Here is a 19,220-nt window from a genome sequence, read left to right on the forward strand (position 1 = left end):
CAGCCAATCTGGAGTTCCAGGATCAGACCTGGTCTTATCAGATCAGATGTTCGTATGTCTTCTGGAGTACTCAAATGTTACTTTGGTTCTCCAGATATGACACTTTTCAGCAAACATTTCATGAATATATAATTGTTTGAATTATCTCCTGTGACATGTCAGTTGGTTGATGTTGAGATTGTACTTTAAATATTGTACTTTCCTAAGTTTTGACTAGGAGAGAGTTCAGAAAGGAGAAGTGGGGAAAAGGATGTGTCTTAGTACATTCAGGCTGCTGCAAAAAAATACCATAGACTGAGTAACTTATAAATGACAGAAATTTCTTTCTCACAGTTCTTGAGGCTAGGAAGTCCAAGATCAAGACACCAGCAGATTTAGTGTCTGGCGAGGGCTCATTTCTTTGTTTGTAGAGGTACCTTTTCACTGTGTCCTCACATGTCATCTCTCCTGGGCCTCTTTTATAAGGGTTCTCATCCCATTGATGTGGTCTCCACCTTCAAGACCTAATCACCTTCCAAAGCATTCCCCCATTCAATATAGTCACCTTGGGGGTTATGACTGCAACATATGAATTCAGTGGGGACACAAACATCCAAACCATAGGAGGATGAAGGAAAATGAAGTTCAGGAGAAAAGAAAACTGTATAGGGAGATGACAATATTACTTTTTGTTTGTTTGTTTTATAGTTAAAACACTTTGGATTCTCAGTTTAAACATTCTAAACTTCCTAGCCATGTTCACTTATAATTGAAACCTCTTAATGGCTTCAGAAGGAAATAGTTCTCAGTTGGGTTGTTTGAATGCAATTGTTTATGTGGTTGGGTTTTAGTTTCTATGAGGAATTTGTAGTTAAAGTAAGATAGTCTGCATACCTGAAAGTGCAATTGAATGATACAAAAGCGATTACACCTCAGATCCAAATAGGATACTTTGATATAAGGGGGAAGAGAGGATGAGAGAATTTAAAACAATTTAATGGACCATACACTGGTGTTGAGAATTCAGCCAACTATTGAGATACAGACTTAATATTAAAAATAAATTCATCAATATTACTGATTAGAGTTTATTCATGAAATTCATGAAGCACCTACGTATAAGCATTGTATTAGGTGTTGTAAAGTAAACAGATCTCAATCAGACATATCCTGACTATTGAGGAGTTGTAATCCAGCAGGAAAGATAAGATAAATGACTAATCTTTTTTTTTTTTTTTTTTTTTTTTTTTTTTTTTTTTTTTTGAGATAGAGTCTCATTCTGTCATCCAGGCTCGAGGGCAGTAGCATGATCTCGGCTCACTACAACCTCCACCTCCTGGGTTCAAGTGATTCTCCTGCCTCAGCCTCCCAAGTAGCTGGGATTACAGGCATGCACCACCATGCCTGGCTAATTTTTTTGGTATTTTTAGTAGAGATGGGGTTTTACTGTGTTGGTCAGGCTGGTCTCGAACTCCTGACCTTGTGATCTGCCCCAAACTCCTGACCCCATGATTGGCCTCCCAAAGTGCTGGGATTATAGGCATGAGCCACCGTGCCCAGCATGACTAATCTTTAAGACAATAGGAAGAAGCTGCAGGGAGAATGAAACAGATAAGGACAATGGGAAGCACCCTTCACTTTTTGAATTCCCTCTTCCTCCACATCCATTCTATCCCCAAAAAGAAAACAAGCAAGTCTGGAGGCAGTTGAACCAGTTAGAAGGCTAATCCTGTTGTTTGGGAATGAGAAGTTAACTTTCTTAATTAACATGGGAAGGGGAAGGGTGTAAAGGATGAGTGAATTGAATTTAGGGACTTCAATATAGAGCTTATGAAAGAAGAGTTGTACATAAACATAGATACAGACATAGAATATTAGAACGGGGGGGAAAACTTTAATTTCCAAGTGGAAAAATGAAATAAAGGCAGTACTTTTAATAGAAATAGAAAAATCTGAAAGGATTCTTTGCAGGAAGGTAGAGTAGAGAGCATCATCATGAGTTTCCTTTTTCAACTATTTGTAAGGCTAGAGGAACCAATTGATTTGTAAGTGAAAATATCACAGAAGAATTTGGAAATGTGGAACTGGTCTCAGGAGACTATTTCTAAGCCAGGAGACCCATGGAGAGGATCCAGGAGATCTTGGGAGCTCACTGATACCTTGTGCAAAATATGATATTAACTTGTTTATATTATGGGTTAATTTTAAATCACTTTTACTCCCACATGCTTTTGGAAAAGGTTGGTTAAATATAAAAGATTATAAAGGAGATTTTGAGGCAGGATATTTCCCTGACCCCTTCATGGGCAGGACTGGGATGCACAGGTGCTGGAACTAGCCAGCCACTTCGTTAGTGGCACGAGCAGACTCCACTTGCTTGATCCTGCTGTGTTCCACCCCTCACGGGAGGGGGACCACAGGTGAGAGTGTGCAGGAGCCAAGGTGAGAGCTTTTAGGCACCAGCAGGAGCAAAACTCCATGGGGGCCCCACAGCAGCATCTGAGGGTGGTGTCTGCAACCCCTGAAACCCCAGAAGGAGTGCTACAGTGCTGTTTTAACTTTGCTGTCTGTGGACAGCTTAAGTATTAATAGCTCAGTATAGGTTTACTGTGCCAGACTTTTGCCATCTGCACTCCTGGCACCTGAGTTCTTATCTGGCATCCAGGAGGAATGAGGTCTCATGAAGGAGTTGAAGATGGTAAATATGGGGAATTTTATTGCTAATGATAGTGGCTCTCAGCAGGAAGGGAAGCTAGAAAGCGGACAGAGCTGGAGGTGTTCTTCCCATGAAGTTTGGCTGTCCCCAGCCAGACTTCTTTCTAAAGCTACATCATCAGGTTGTCCCTCTGAAGTCAAGCTGCTTCTCTCCAATGTCCAACCTTAGTCTCCAATGTCCAGCTGCTTCTCCTCTCTCTGTCACCTGAGCCTGGGGTTTTTATGGGCATAGGACTGGGGGTGGGGCAGGCCATGGGTGGTTTTAGAAAAGACAACATTCGAGCTGGAAAACAGAGATATAATTTATCATTTTGGGCCACAGTATCAGGCTTTTGGGTTTGAGGGTCCCTCACAGAAGACCCACCCTCTTCTGCCCAGAATTTCCTTGCCTTCTGTCCCTATCAGTTTCTAGACATAAACAGCAGTAAATCATTAATCTGAGAAGGAAATAATGTCCTTGTAAAGCTTTTTCGATGAGTACTGAAGTTGAGAAATGATTTAAAGAGTGAATAAATCAAAATAAAATAAACTCATGTACAGCAAAGAGAAACAAGGATTAAAAGGTTGAATTTAGCACCAAATAAACTTCCAGTGGAATGAGAGAGTAAATACTATAATTAGTTGACTAAAAGTAATAATTAATATGTGAGATATCACCCTTATTATAATGTTCAGATTTTTTAAAAAGGCAAAAAGAGACAATATGAATAATAGAGAATTTATGCTGTTCTTAAATGAAAATATGGTTATTTTATTGAAAATTAGAAAAAATTCCAGAGTTAAAAGCCTGAGACCTAGTCAATAAATCAACTCCATTTAAACTATTCTTAACTGGCAATTGTATGTGACATGAATAAAGCCAAGTATTTTGGTTTCAGTTCAAAGAGAATTTTTATTCTGTCAATGGTGTTGAAATTGGGAAAGGAAAAAGATGGTTATATATAATTTAAGTGGTAAATTTTTAAAAGAATGCTGGTCCCTTATACCAAAATATATTTTTCCAGTAATATCAGCTTTACAACTAGGTATAACAGGTGAATGTTTTGTGGTATAATTTAAAAGCCCCCACTAATCAAAAAATACCTCCATTGCCTAAAATTCTACTGATGATGATGGAATTCTACTGATGAGTCAAGATATAATCTGACTCTCATAGTGATATCAGGTTGGTAGAACAGGAGGTGAAGGCAATGGTTGCCTGGGCAGATATTTGCACAGGGAAGAGAAAGGACCCAACGAGGCGTGAAAGGTGTAGAGAGAAGGGTAAGTAGGCTGAAGGGTATCCAAGGTAAATAAAACTTGTCCCACAGTGTTTCCCAGGCTGACCAGGAATGCCAATATGCAAACAGGCAATTATATTCTCATTTTCAACCTACCTAGTCATGGTTTTACAGAGAGAAAATTAGTTCCTTTCAGCCTATTCCTATTGTGAATTTTGGTGTTCTTTATTTATCTGCCAAATCTGTGGTACCTGACAATCTCCCAACCACATCATTAGGATGAGAACTTTAAAGCAAAAAGATCAAGCAGCATAAAAGTTGTGTCTTCTGTAGCACTGCTAAGTCATCATCTGTCTGTGCTCTGTTCTTTTGTCTACTTAGACTCTCAGAAGCAAACACTATTTAAGCAATGAGAGAATAGGGTTGTGAGAATGACACCAGGCATATTTTTTATTATTATTATGTTAACTCCTTTATTTATGTAGAAAGCTTAGAATTTGTTTCACTTAGCTTAATGTCTTAGAAAATAAGATAAAGAAAGCCTAAGGGTTACAGATAGTATTTGTTGGATTGCATTTGCATAAATAAAAATTTGATGGAAATAACATATATTCAATAAGCATTTAAGATAAGTACTCAGACCTGGAAAAATTCCAAAATTCCCCTTTTTAAGGAATTCCAAACTAGTTTATAAATAATGTGGCAAAATGCATTTTGTATATTGTGTTATGTTTATATAAATGATTCAAAAGCATTAAATATTACTCCAATAGTAGGAGAAAATCGATGATTCAGTCTCTCCTGGTGCACAAAGCTTTCAGCCTCCTACAGGCCATTTAATGTGGTGCAGCTGGCCAGCAGCAGCCAGGACTCACTGGGTTGCAGTTTGATGTGCTATCGTAATATAATGTGTTTAGTCATTCCCTCTGCCTGTTTTAGGAGGTCAAATTTTAGATTCCTAGCACACAAAAAACTAGCCTAGCATTTAGAAAACCTACAAGTCTGAAAGACAACACTGTGCTCAGTGACCAACTCTGCAAACAACAGCTGTGGCCACAAATAAAATACCATCTATTTGTGAGTAAATAGAATGGAAAGGGCTTTTGGGCACCCACAGGTCTTTTCCACCATATCTTCAAGCACAGCTAGCAATATTTATCAGTATTATCATCTCCAAAGGAGATATACATCTGTTTATATATGTAAACGCATGTATTTATATGCATGCATATGTTACACCATAGCATTAAAGTGTTTCTGTGAGAATTTTTCACTTCTCTACATATTTAAGCATCTTCAGCACTATACGCAGGAACAGCTCCACCTGGTTCATGGCCAAAGTGGAGTTCCCATAGCCTTGTCCACTAAGTCTTCTCTCAGCAGTGGCCCCACAAGGCACATCCAAAGAACCCCTAGGCTCCTGAAAACCACAGAAGGAAGTGATTCTGCCTGTGGAGATTAAGAAAGACTTTTGGGAGGGTGGGGGGAATGGGTAGTTTTTAAACTGGGACTGATTCAAAATAGTTGTGTACCACACAAAAGATAGGCTTCTGAACAACCACTGTTTTTTCCATCATCAGAAGAGAAGATATGTGTGGTAGCCTTCAGACGTGACCTGCCACCTCCCCTTTGCAGCTGATGAATATTTGACAGACTACAGGAAATAAGGTGTGGCCACAGGCTGTGATAGATTGACCATATGTAGGTCTACCACTGACAAACTGATTGCATTCGACCAAGTGAGGATCCCTAGCTTGAAATTACAGAAATATTTTAAACTTCTACATAAGAAGTAAGAAATTTAAACATGAAAATGTTTAGGCTATATGTGAAAATTATCTGGACATTTGTCATAATATACTCGGTCTATTTTTATCTGTAGACTAAATATCTTGGTGGTTAAATTTTGCTTTGATAATCAAATATTATTGCAGACATATGTCTTCATCTATGAATACTATTTGTTGAATACATGCAGTGTTAGCCACTATTTAAAAGCACTTACTAGGTACTAGATATATTTAAGCTCTAATCTCAATGCTGTCACCTCTATTACCTGAAGAGTAGATTCCTCATAGCCAGGTGTGCGACAGAACTGAGATTTGAATCCAAAATGTGACCTATAAGCTAATATTATAGTTTAAAACTATTGAATCAATTATTTTAAAATTAACTACTTAAGTTATATATAACTTAAGTCATGTAAGATCACTAGATCTCAAGTCATGTAAGATGAATAAATATTTACCTAATCAAAAATTGGGTCTCTTTGCTTATTTTGAGACAAATCATATAACCGAAAAACCCACATATTTAGAAACCAATATCAATCAATAGTCTATCAATAATGTTAACTTTTCTTAAATATTGAAGGATTTCATCAGAAGTTTAAAATAATGTCCTAGCCAGGCACAGTGACTTGTGCCTATAATCCCAGAACTTTGGGAGGTCAAGGCAGGCAGATTACTTGAGCCCAGGAGTTTGAGACCAGCCTGGGCAACATGGCAAAACCCCCCCTCTACAAAACATAAACATACATACATATATATATATATATATGCTGGTCATGGTGGTGTGCACCTGTAGTCCCAGCTACTCAGGATGCTGAGGCTGAGGTGGGAGGACGGCTTGAGCCCAGAAGGTGGAAGTCTCAGTGACCCTTCATTATGCCACCACACTCCAGCCTGGGTAACAGAGCCAGACGCTGTCTCAAAAAATAAAGTAATAACAAAAATACTGTCCTACTATAGCACTAAAGACCGGGTGTAATCTAATATATGGCATTTTCTTATGATGAAGATTTAAGTACTAAGTAGCTTTGCTAGTGATTAATGAAAATGTATCAACCCAACTTATTCCCTAGGAAATATTATGAAGTAAACTACTTTATTTAAAACCCAAATAGCAACAGAATACAAAAGCAGTAAACAAAAGATCAGAAATACAAATGTTAGAACTAAGAAAGGACCAATAGGACCATAACACTGAAACTATACACATATAAATAAGTTGTAGATAAGGTATACACAGGGGTATAACAGGTAGATAATTTGTAGAAGTCCTAAGCTAAAGTTATGTCAAAAGAGCAAGAGTTCTGTCCCTTTTTGCAGAGTGCGGAAGGTAACCTACCTTGTCTCTTATTGAGTGAAATTATCCAAAGTTCAGCTTGAGAAACATTGGGATCATGTTACCTTCATATGAATCATCAAAGTGTAATAATTATTATAATTTGATATAATACTATTATTATCATCATTTGGGGTAGGAATATGGCTTAGTATACATATGCAAACATCAACAAACATTTTACAAAACACTGTTTACCCTTTCTTATATTTTGTTTTCTACTCTCATCTGCTCTATTCTACATTTTTTAAAAAATGCTGATTATGACTATGAAATTGATTTATAATCCACCAATGGATTGCTACCCACAATGTGAAAAAATGCTGTTCTGATGAGCCACGCATAGGTAACTACCACCACGTTTCTGCAGGACCTGCTTTGACTCGGAGCTGAACAGCAGAGAGATGAGTTACAGTACATAGTTAAACTTACTGGTGCTTCGTATGTAACCATGGGTTTATCTAGACAACAGGATGAGAAGTCCTCAGCACCTTTAACCTACAAACCACCACTAGAGGAAGTGTTTTAAAAACTGGTTTTTAAATTTCCTAACAACAGAGAAATTTCGTGTTGCTAACCTAACTGTTTTAATCTGTTATTTTGTAGTATTTCCTTATTTATATTTCTCCCACATCCCACTGGTGTGAGTGGTTTTTACAGCTTCTCGGACCACACGTTCTAACTTGTCCTGGGCTGCTATTTAGAATGCAGGTGTTAATTACCTATTTAACAAATCGTAACTATGGATACTTCCAGCAGTAAATACAACTTAGTTTCTCCAAATTAAATGGTTTTCCTGCTGACTAAGGTTCCAAACCCCTATGACTTTACTGTCCTTTTCAAATGACATTAGATTTACTTTTGAAAGGAATGTATGAAACGGCTCTGTGAGTGTTCTTAGCTCTATCTCTCATTAAAGTCTGGATCTTCTCACTGAATAATATAACCTGGCCATATTCATTTCCTCGGGCTAAGAAAGGTACTCTCTCACAGTTCTGGAAGCTAGAAGTATAAAACCAAGGTATGGACAGAGCTGTGCTTCTTCTGAATATGCTAGAAAGTAATCCTTCTTTGTCTCTTTCTAGATTTTGGTGGTTGCTGACAGTCCTGGATACCACTCCAACCTCTGCCTCTGTTGTTACATAGCTATCTGCCATCTGTGGGCCTCTCTATATCTCTCATGGCCTTCTTATAAGGACACTGGTCATTGGATTTAGGGCCCATCCTAATTGAATATGACCTTGTCATAACTAATGACATCTGCAAAGACCCTGTTTCCAAATAAGATCACATTCTGAGCTTTTGGATGTACAAGAATTCTGGGAAGATACTATTTGCCTTAGTCCATTCCTGCTGCTATAACAAAATACCTTAGACTGTGTAATTTATAAACAATGGAAATTAATTTCTCAGTTCTGAAGGCTGGAAATTCTATGATGAATACAGCAGCAGATTCAGTATCTGGTAAGGGCTCACTTTTTGCTTCAAAGATGGGGCATCATTGATGTGTCCTCACATGGTGGAAAAGACAGACATACTCTCTTCAGCCTCTGTTATGAGGGCACGAATTCCATTCATGAGAGTAGACCCTCTCTGTCTCAATCACTTCCCAAAAAGCCCCACCTCTTAATATTATTTCATTGTAGATTAAGTCTCAATACATGAACTTTGGAGGGACATAAGCATTCAGACCATTACACTATTCAACCCAGTATGCTGATTTCCCAAAGGGATCTGTAAATCAGACGGGATCTGAAACAGGTCTCAATCAATTTAGAAGCTTATTTTTGTCAAGGTTAAGGACATGGCACAGCCTCAGGAGGTCCTGATAATGCGTGCCCAAGGTGGTTGGGCTACAGCTTGGTTTCATATGTTTTAGGGAGACATAAGACTTGAATCAAACAATATATGTAAGATGTACATTGGTTTTGTCTGGAAAGGCAGGACAACTCAGGCAGTGGGTGTTGGGGGATGGGGGGAGCTTCCAGGTCATAGCTGGATTCAAAGGTTTCCTGATTGCCAATTGGTTGAAACAGTTGGTCTAAAAACCTGGAATCAATAGAAGGGACTGTCTAGGTTAAGATAAAGGTTTGTGGAGAGGAAGGTTTTTGTTATGCAGATGAAGCCTTCAGGTAGAAGGCTTCAGAAAGAATAGATAGTGTTTCTTATCAGAGTTAAAAAGGTACCTGACTCTTAGTTAATTCTCTCCTAGATAAGGGGTTTGTGAGGGAGACCTGGAAATGGAAAGGAATTCTCTACAGAATGCAGATTTTTCCCCCACAAAAGACAGCTTTGTAGGGCCATTTCAAAATATGTAAAAGAAATATATTGTGGGGTAAAATACTTAGATTTATTTTAGGGCCTGCTATCTGTCATGTTGGTATCTTATTGCTACAGAGTCTGCTTTGTCAGTCTTAAGGTCTCCACTTTAATGTTATATGCTGGTCAGCTGTCCCTGAATTCCAAAGGGTAAAGCACATAATGAGGCATGTCCGACCCCCACTTCCCATCATGGCCTGAAATAGTTTTTCAGGTTAATTTAGAATGCCCTTGGTCAAGGAGTGGGGGGTGGTTCATTCAATTGGTTGGGGGGCTTAGAATCTTATTTTTGGTTTACAGACTATATATTTATCTCTACCAAACTTATTGAAATCAGTCAGCAACATGCACAGAAATGGGCTAACTGGCAATTACATAAGAAAGGAGGCACTAATGTCAAACAGGACGTAATAAGGATAAAGTTCTTCTACCCCTAACATTATATAGTAGTTAATAATTCTGCCCAAAATCTTTAGTTCATTTATTTTTAAAATGGAGTTAATTATCATTAAAAATTGGCATTTATACAGAAATGTCTAACTTCCAAAACATCTTCACATGCATTATATAATTTCAACACTACACCCTACTAATGTAAACATAATTGTCATGATTAGCACCAGTCTATGGATGAAGGAACAGGCTCTGTGTTTTGACTCAGGTCATGCAGTTAATTCAGTAATACAGAACCAGGATGAGGGTCAAGTCATCTGACTCAAAATCCAGCATTCTTTCAACTACCAAATTGAATTGTGTTATGTGAAAGTGTTTCAAGCAATGGCTGTCAAGCACAGGCTGGGAAAGGAGGTCAGGGTGGAATTAGAGACCACTTCAGCCTCACCTCCAAGGTTTTTTCTAGCTAACTACATCCATCCATCCCAGAACCTCTAAACAGTGTTGAAAAGCTCCATAGCCCATGAAAATCCACTCCTGACCCCAGAACTGAGATCCACTGGTTAAAATTGTATGGGAGAGCCTCCAATTCTGATTTTTTTAAAGTGGCATGCATTTATGTCTGAGGCCAGTGCCTCTCAAATTAGATGCACATATGAATCATTTGAGAATCTTGCTAAAATGCAGATTCTGATTCAGTGGGCCTGGGGTGGGGCCTGAGATTCTGCATTTCTAATCTGTTCCCAGGTGATGCTAAGATTGAAGAACCACATTTTGAATGGCAAGGTCTTATGTAGCCCTCATAGCAGAACCCTGCAGCAGATCATAGAATGTGTCTGTGTGATTGCAGAAAATGTCCACATCAGACAGCTATAAAAAACAGGGCTTCTCTGCCCAATAAACACTTCCTCAGTCTCTAATAAATACAGAAGTGCTTGGGCCCATTCAAATTATGAGTCCTTGGTAGTTGCCGCCCAAACAGGCTAAATAAGACTCAGTGAAAGGCCCTTGTCTGTGATGCTTAGCTTCATGACAGGAAGAACACCTGTCATGCTTGCAACAGAAGATTCAGTAAGACACTACTGTTCACAGGGCCCTGGAATGCATAGCAGCCTCCCGTAATAGCAGATGTAAAGTGGATCACACAAGCTCTCTGCAGATACGGCTGGATTTGGCTCCCATCTGACTTTCCCTTGGCAGAGCCACTCCATTTCAGCATGACCCTCCATATCTTCTATTTTCTGGCATTGTGTAATGTGGTCTTAATGACGCTGACCCCAAAAGTACTTTTCAAAAGAGGTTTACTGCAGAGATTCATTAAAAGGAAAAATGATTGCATTATGGCTTTTGTTTTTACTTTCTTTCAAGCTGCTGGGACATGGTCTTTAGATATGGGGATAATGGTGGAAATAAATCCCTGCAATTCTCTGTTAATGGTGATAGATGAGATGATGAAGCCGACTAGGTGTCCAAGGAACAAAGCCAGTTTTTAATGGCACTTTAATTCTGGAAATTTAGAAGACTTCCTTGCAGAAATTGGAAGTTGGAGTGGCAGAGAAATAATTCAACAAATGAGTGTGCTTTCAGGGAACAGCTAGTATAAATGGATCCTTAAACTGGTCTTCTCCCTGTGTGCTTTCAGAATGTACACTTAAGATAAAATTTTATAAAAGAAGAAAGGTCTGGCAAATAATATAGTATTTCTCTCATCATTTTCTCATGTACCAATGAACTGTTGTTTAAAAGAGGAATGTTTAAACATATGGAGAAAAAGGTCAACGTCACTGATCATTAAAGAAATGCAAATCAAAACCACAATGAGAAACCAAGCTGGTGAAATTGTGGAGAAAAAGGAATGCTTTTACACTGTTGGTGGGCATGTAAATTAGTTCAACCATTGTGGAAGGCAGTGTGGTGATTCCTCAAAGATCTAAAAGCAGAAATACTATTTGACCCAGTAATCCCATTACGGGGCTTATACGCAAAGTAATATAAATCATTCTATTGTAAAAATACATGCACAAGTGTGTTCATTGCAGCACTATTCACAATAGCATAGACATGGAATCAACCCAAATGCCCATCAATGATGATAGACTGGATAAAGAAAATGTGGTACATATGCACCATGAAATACTACGCAGCCATAAAAAGGAATGAGATCATGTCCTTTGCAGGGACATGGATGGAGCTGGAAGCCGTTATCCTCAGCAAAGTAACTCCAGAACAAAAAACCAAACACCGCATGTTCTCGCTTATGAGTAGGAGCTGAACGATGAGAACACATGGACACATTGCAAGGAACAACACACATTGGGGCCTGTCAGGGCTGGGGGTTGGAGGAGGGAGAGAATCAGGAAGAATAGCTAAGCGATGCTGGGCTTAATACCTAGGTGATGGGTGATCTGTGCAGCAAACCACGTTTACCTATGTAACAAATCTGCACATCTTGCACATGTAACCAACAACTTAAAATAAATGTTGAAGGAAAAAGAGAGAGAAAGAAATGTTTAACTCTAAGAGAAATTTCATAGCCTAAAGCTCTTATTAGAATACTCTTTAACATGAGGAAATATTTTTTCCAGAACACACAAACTTTATTTATCTTGCTCTCAACTTATAAAATCTAGTTAAAATGTGTTCACACTTATTATTTTCATTTTATCATTTCTTTTTTTTATATCCAACTTTTATTTTAAGTTCAGGGGTACATGTGTAGGATATGCATATTTGTTACATAGGTAAACGTACGCCATGGTGGTTTGCTGCACAGATCATGCCGTCGCTTAGATATTAAACCCAGCATCCATTAGCTTCTCTTAACATAAGGAAATATTATTGGGAAAGATGATTTAAGTCAAGGATCACTTTTTCTACCTCTATAAGATAATAGTGGAGATTTGTTGGAGCTACTCAATCTTCCTGGTAAATTTTATCATAAACATGAGAAGTCCTAGATCCTTCTAGCTCCATAGCAAGCAGCGTTGAGATTCTACTTCATATATATTTGTATAGTGTATCCCCTTCTTTCCCTTTGCTGCTGCCATTGCATTAAAAATTTATTGTCTTATCTTCAGCTGCACCCTGCCCACCACATCAGTCGTATCATTGCAGTCATTAATGTTTGTGAAATGCAAATCTGAGCACATCTTTGCCTTGCCTGAATTCCTTGAATGGCTTTTACTCCTTACAGCAACGTCCTCAAGCTTTGGCAAGCATCAGAATCACGTGGAGAACTTGTTAAAACACAAATGGCTGTGACTTTCCCTGGAGTTTCTGATCCAGAAGGCATGGAGGGCTAAAGAGTTAGCCTTTCCAGCAAGGTACCACATAAAGCCAGTGCTGCTGCCCTGATGCTGTTGTTCTGGGGACCATACCTTGAGGAAAACTGGTCTATAGAAGGAAGCCCATCAAACTGTTTATCACTACACCGAGTGCCCTTCAGAATTTGTCCATCATCCAATTCCCCAGAAATGTCTCACCCCCACTCTTCTCTTTTCTTTCTTTCTTTTTTTCCTTTTGAGATGGAATCTTTCTGTGTCACTCAGGCTGGAGTACAGTGGTGTGATCTTGGCTCACTACAACCTCCACCTCCCAGGTTCAAGCGATTCTCCTGCCTCAGCCTCCTGAGTACTTGGAATTACAGGCACATGCTACGATGCCTGGCTAATTTTTTTATTTTTAGTAGAGACAGGGTTTCACTGTGTTGGTCAGGCTGGTCTTGAACCCCTGACCACAGATGACCCACCAGCCTTGGCCTCCCAAAGTGCTGGGATTACAGGTGTGAGCCACCACACCAGCCCCCTACTCTTTTCTGTGCCTCCACCTGCATTCAACCACACCACACTACTCACTTCTCTGAAATCAAGGCTCTCACAACTGGTTGTGCAAGTTGTGCACTGCACAAAAGGTGGAGGCATCATTCACATTATAATCTCTTGATGGGTTCTTTCTGGAATTGACCAGTTTATAGCCTATACCCTTATATGCAGCAGTCCTGAAATAATCACAAACCCCTATGTGTCATGCCTCTTTATGGATGCCCCCAGCCACGCAAAAGTACTTGGAATTTTTTGAGCAAACCATCATCTTTTGGGCTTCAAAGCCTTTGCCCACCGTTTTCCTCAGTCTGTAATGTCCTTTATCCCTTTTCTGTGTAGAAACCTCCATGAATCCTTTAAGGCCTCCCTCTCAAAAAAAGATTTATGATTAGCATTATCCTGAGACCAAAGAAAACACTTTTCTAACAGGAAAAAGAAGAGTGTTATAGAATCTGAATAGAGCCATAAATACTCTGGTGTAAAAATTCAAAACACTCCAAGTATTCGAAATCTGTTTTTTCTCCCTCAGGTTTTCATGAATTATCTTTTCAAAGAGCTAGAAAACTGATAAGGAGAAAAGTGAGGACTTCTGTTCACTTTCTTTTTCGTTTTCTTTTTTTTTTTTTTTTTTTTTTTTTTTTTTTGAGACAGTCTTCCTCTGTCACCCAGGCTGGAGTGCAGTGATGCAATCTCAGCTCACTACAATCTCCATCCGCTGGGTTCAAGTGATTCTCATGCTTCAGCCTCCCAAGTAGCTGGGACTACAGGCACACGCAACCACACCTAATTTTTTTTTATTTTTTGATAGAGACAAGGTTTCACCATGTTGGCCAGGCTGGTCTTGAACTCCTCACTTCAAGTGATCTGTGCACCTTGACCTCCCAAAGTGCTGGGATTACAGGCATGAGCCACCTCCACTTTTTTATTTTATTCTAGATCTCCACATATCTAAGATGTGTATGTGGTAGTTTAACAAATTATGCTTGCAAATATATATTTATTAAATGGAATATACAGCATTCTTAAGTTTACATTTTTTGATCTTTTATTACCTTCCTGTGGGGCTTTACGTTTGATTACATGGAACACACACACACACACACACACACACACACACACATATACAGTTTTATAAAAAACATATTTTAAGACATGAGACAGGTCAAGTTCACCTGGAGAAACCTCAGCTTAACTCTTTAATAAACACTGCAAACTAGATAGTTTAGTCCTAAGGAAAAAAAGATTCAATTGTCTAGGTTTGTCATGCAAACCATTGCTTAGGTGAATGTGTTTGAAAGTGTTAAAAATGAGCACTAAATAGTTCTGGAATTGTATTTAACTGGGAGATAAACAGTTGTTTTTTTTTATTCTTTCCCAATGCTGGCTAAAGGCATTTTCCAAACATATCTCCAGCATCTCTTACACTTATCACATTCTGCACTTGGCAGGATGCTTTCATGCACATGATCCAGTTTGAGCCTTAATAACCCTCTGAGGCAACCGAGGCAAGTATGAGGCACCTCATTTTGCAGATGAGAGAACTGAAGCTCAGAGAGGGACCTGGCTTGTGCATGCAGCAAGCGGAGGTAGAACCATGTGTTTGAATTGCTGGTCCTGTGCTTCTTTCCACCACAAAACATCCATTATCTTCAAAGGACTAAAATCAACAAGCTGGTTCAATTGAGGCAGGTCTCTGGCTGCTTTACTTCCTCCCACAAACAGAAATCAATACAGCCAATGTTGGTACCTACTAATGCGAGTGCTGGGAGCCCTCTTCTGAACTCCCTGTGATCCTGCAAATGTCTGTGTCTAAGCGAAGAAATCACGTAATCATCCAAGTGATTCAAGGGGGAAAAAAAGGTTGTATCCAGAAAGAATGTCTATTCCCAGTAACTAAATGCTTAGAACATACACAGCACAATGTTTTTCAGTCTTCTCTTTTGAATGTTTTGCTCATTATGTAACAAAATTTTACTTTGGACATTCAACTAAAATGACAGCATCAGTTGTGACTTGTCCTGGGTTTGGTTGACAGACATGACTGGAATTAGTGAAATGTTTTGGTTTAGACAGAGAATCACCAAATGTTGGAGGTTAAGTGACCTTGCAGATGACCTAATCCAAATTTCCAAAGGGTTTAACCAACATCACGCAGTTAATTGTTTGGAATCTCCACTTCCCTGGCCATATGCACACATAATTCTGTTTGCTAGAGCTGAAATAGTTCACTCCTGCCAGCTCTAGAGGTCAGTTGTTGGAGGTGAAAGAGATTAAAAACCTGAGGCAGGTGGGGCATGGTGATTTATGCCTGTAATCTCACCACTTTGAGAGGCCAAGGTGGGTGGATCAACTTGAGGCCAGGCATTTGAGACCAGCCTGGCCAACATGGTGAAACCCTGTCTCTACTAAAAATACAAAAATTAGCTGGGCATGGTGGCACACACCTGTATTCCCAGCTACTTGGGAGGCTGAGGCACCAGAATCGCTTGTGCCTGGGAGGTGGAGGTTGCAGTGAGCCAAGATCGTGCCACTGCACTCCAGCCTGGGCAAGAGAGCCAGACACTGTCTCAAAAACAAGCAAACAAAAAAACACCTGAGACAGTGAGATTCTAACTTGTGAATGGTTGTGGTAAGCTAAGCAATACCTAAGTGTTCCTGGACCAAACCAAGGGTCAGGCTGCTTATTCTCATGGCCCAATAATGAAATGCAGAGGAATTGAGAAAGGAGGGAGTTTATTTCTGTAACCAGGGAGAAGGCCTGGAAATTATCTCCAGACCAACTCAAAATTACAAAGTTTTCCAGAGCTTATATACATTCTAAGCTATATATCTATATGTAAGTGTGCATTCATCTGAAGACAAAAGTGATTGACTTCTTTTAATCTATAACAAAGGCCTGAGTCCTGAAGACCTTCCTCAGGAGCCTCAGTAAATTTACCTAATCTGAATGGGTCCAGGTGCTGGGGTGGTTACCCTTGTCTCCTGCTAAATCACAGAAGTCTGGGGAGTTCCTTCAGACCCCCAAAAAACTTGTTTGTGGAGGCCTAGGGAGTTTCCTTTAGACCCCCAATAAAACTTCTTTAATCCTAGACAGGTCCTGTTAAGACTTCCTTCATTATCTTGTCATGCTTCAAGGTCCAGGAAAGGCCTGGGCAAAACTCTTGGTGGGCTTTTGTTACACTCCAGCCTTTATATAAGGGCATTGGCTCTTTCAGCTTTTAGTATGTAACTTAACCACTCAGTCAGTGCTCAAACAGTTGTTATGGAGACCTGCGTTAGTGAGACCTGGCCTGCCACATAAGTGCTACAAGAGCTTGCTATAAAGTAAATATTCATGTTTTGAACTGCATCCTCAAGCTTAAAGCAAAATTTCACATTTATTATATTTATTGTGTTTAAAAAAAAAAAACAACTCTACAATAACACAATAAACTTGCATTTGGCTCATTGCACCAACACATCACCTTGGTATTTATTGAATCATTTGTCTAAAGTGATGTCTTTCTGGGAGAGCTCCAAGCTTCACAAGATGTTTAAAATAAGTCCTTCCTCTAAATTGAGAGCAAATGGGTTTTGACAAATTGAATTTCAACATGAGACAGATAATAATGCACTTCAGTAACTATGGTTCTCTTTAACGTGAATGTGGAACGGCTAAGGGCTTGAATGATTAGTTTTTCCCTTAGTAACTATTTGTCTTCAAGAATGTGCCCTAAGTCCTGTTGCGCATATGCCAAATTTCCAAGTGTTGAAGTGGTCATATTTGTTAAGCTGTGGCCAACTAGACAATAGACTACAGCAGGACTCTACTGTGTTCCGTCATGATTTCTCAAAATTAGCTGCAGAAGTAAAGTGACCTACAGTCTAGCTCTGATTGTGGAATCAAGGACTGAAGGCACCCTCGGACCTTTCACTTTATCCTTTGCCAAAAGGTGGAAGACAATAGAATGGATTCATTTGCATTTCTCCTTCTCTCCTCTCTTTGAAGTGATAAACATCAGTAAAATGCATTCAAAATTTACAAATGAACAGATTAGATATGGAAAATCTAGAGTATGGATTGTCAGTACAAGAAGAATGGCAGTAAGCCCAATACTTAAAATGCCCAAAGATATATTAGCAACAGTGTGACCTCCCAAAAAATACCTTGGTTCATTATGATAAGAGCACAGGAATGGATGGGATCTGACCACTGATTTTTCAGGAATATTTTAGTGGCAGAATATGGTACATGTTACGCTGCCATTGGCCTCTGAGGGTTGGCATTCAAGGTGAGCATTCCCAACTTGCCTTTAAAACCATCTGAATCTATTAGCCAGGGATTTATCTAAATCTTCTCAAGGGAGTTTCTAACTTTAGCCTTCACAGCCTCTTAGAGGAGTTAAAGAGGACCTTTATTTTTCTGTTGTGATTCACTGATCCATATTTTTAAAGGAAATTCTGAAGTACTCTCAAGTAGAAAGTATTTAACCTAGTTCTAAGAAAAAAAAAAAAGTATAAAATACTAATTAAGTTAAAGGTCTGTAAATCTTTATTTACTCTGCAACACATTCTGAAATGCATTATACTATTGTTTCACTTTATAGCAATTTAAGGAGGAAAGATGGAAGTTGGAAGAAGAGGAAGAAGAAAACAATGAAAGATGTAAAGGGGCCAGGCACAGTGGCTCTCAGCACTTTGGGAGGCTGAGGCAGGTGGATCACAAGACCAGCCCGGGCAACAGGGCGAAACCCCGTCTCTACGAAAAATACAAAAAAAAATTAGCCAAGTGTGGTGGTGCATACCTGTAGTCCCAGCTACTCAGGTGGCTGAGGTCAAGGCCAGAGGATCGCTTGAGCCTGGGAGGCAGAGGTTGCAGTGAGCCGGTGAGCCGAGACTGCACCACTGCACTCCAGCCTGGATGACACAGCAAGACCTTTCCCCCTCTCCCCGCCCCCCACCCAAAAAAAAAAAAAAAAAAAAAAACGTAAAGAGGAGAAGGGAGGAAGTGAAAGGAGAATAACCCAGAAGTGGAGAAATTTAGAGAGTAAACTAATTTTTTAACAATCTAATGTGTAGTGAGCTGTGTGGCATTAAACTGTCTAATCACTGCCCTTTGAAATGTTTACTAGATGTTCAATCTCTAAATGAAACAGTCACTGTCAGAATATGTTTCCCAGAGCTACATATGATAACTGAAACCAATGACACCTGCCAAGGTCACTGGCAAAGGTCAGATGAAACCAAGCCAGACCTAAACTAGGTAAGAGAGGTCTCCTTCTCCACCAAAAATTGAGTATGCTAAATACACAATTTAACTAAGCAAAGAAGCACTTCCTTTGCATTACCCTCAAATCTTCATCCTTCTGCTTGCCCCATACATCTAGAACGCTGGGGTTTGGTGAGAAAATCCCCACTTGGGCTGTCTATGTCCTGTATGGCTTTACAGATATTCCACATACCTGTCCTTGGCCTTTGTCCTTCCAGACTGCAGTTCTGGGTTATTTCATTTATTTAGTGATGTCTGTGTGCCACGTAATTTTTATAACAGCTGCGAAGTAGCTATAATTGTTGGCTTTATTCAACAGATCTGTACTTTGAGACAGAGAGGTTAAATAACTTGCCCAAGGTCACCCAATAAGTGGTAAAGCCAGGGTCAGAGCTCAGA

The 19,220-nt window shown here is 39.4% G+C and overlaps 1 protein-coding gene across 1 annotated transcript in view; it reads left to right on the forward strand.

The window, feature by feature from the left end:
* The window catches only part of KCNB2 (potassium voltage-gated channel subfamily B member 2), a 418,770-nt gene that overhangs the window by 396,364 nt on the left and 3,186 nt on the right, over nt 1–19,220 (forward strand). The window lies entirely within an intron of this gene.

This window comes from Theropithecus gelada, chromosome 8, assembly GCF_003255815.1.
Source record: "Theropithecus gelada isolate Dixy chromosome 8, Tgel_1.0, whole genome shotgun sequence".
Classification (NCBI taxonomy): Eukaryota; Metazoa; Chordata; class Mammalia; order Primates; family Cercopithecidae; genus Theropithecus; species Theropithecus gelada.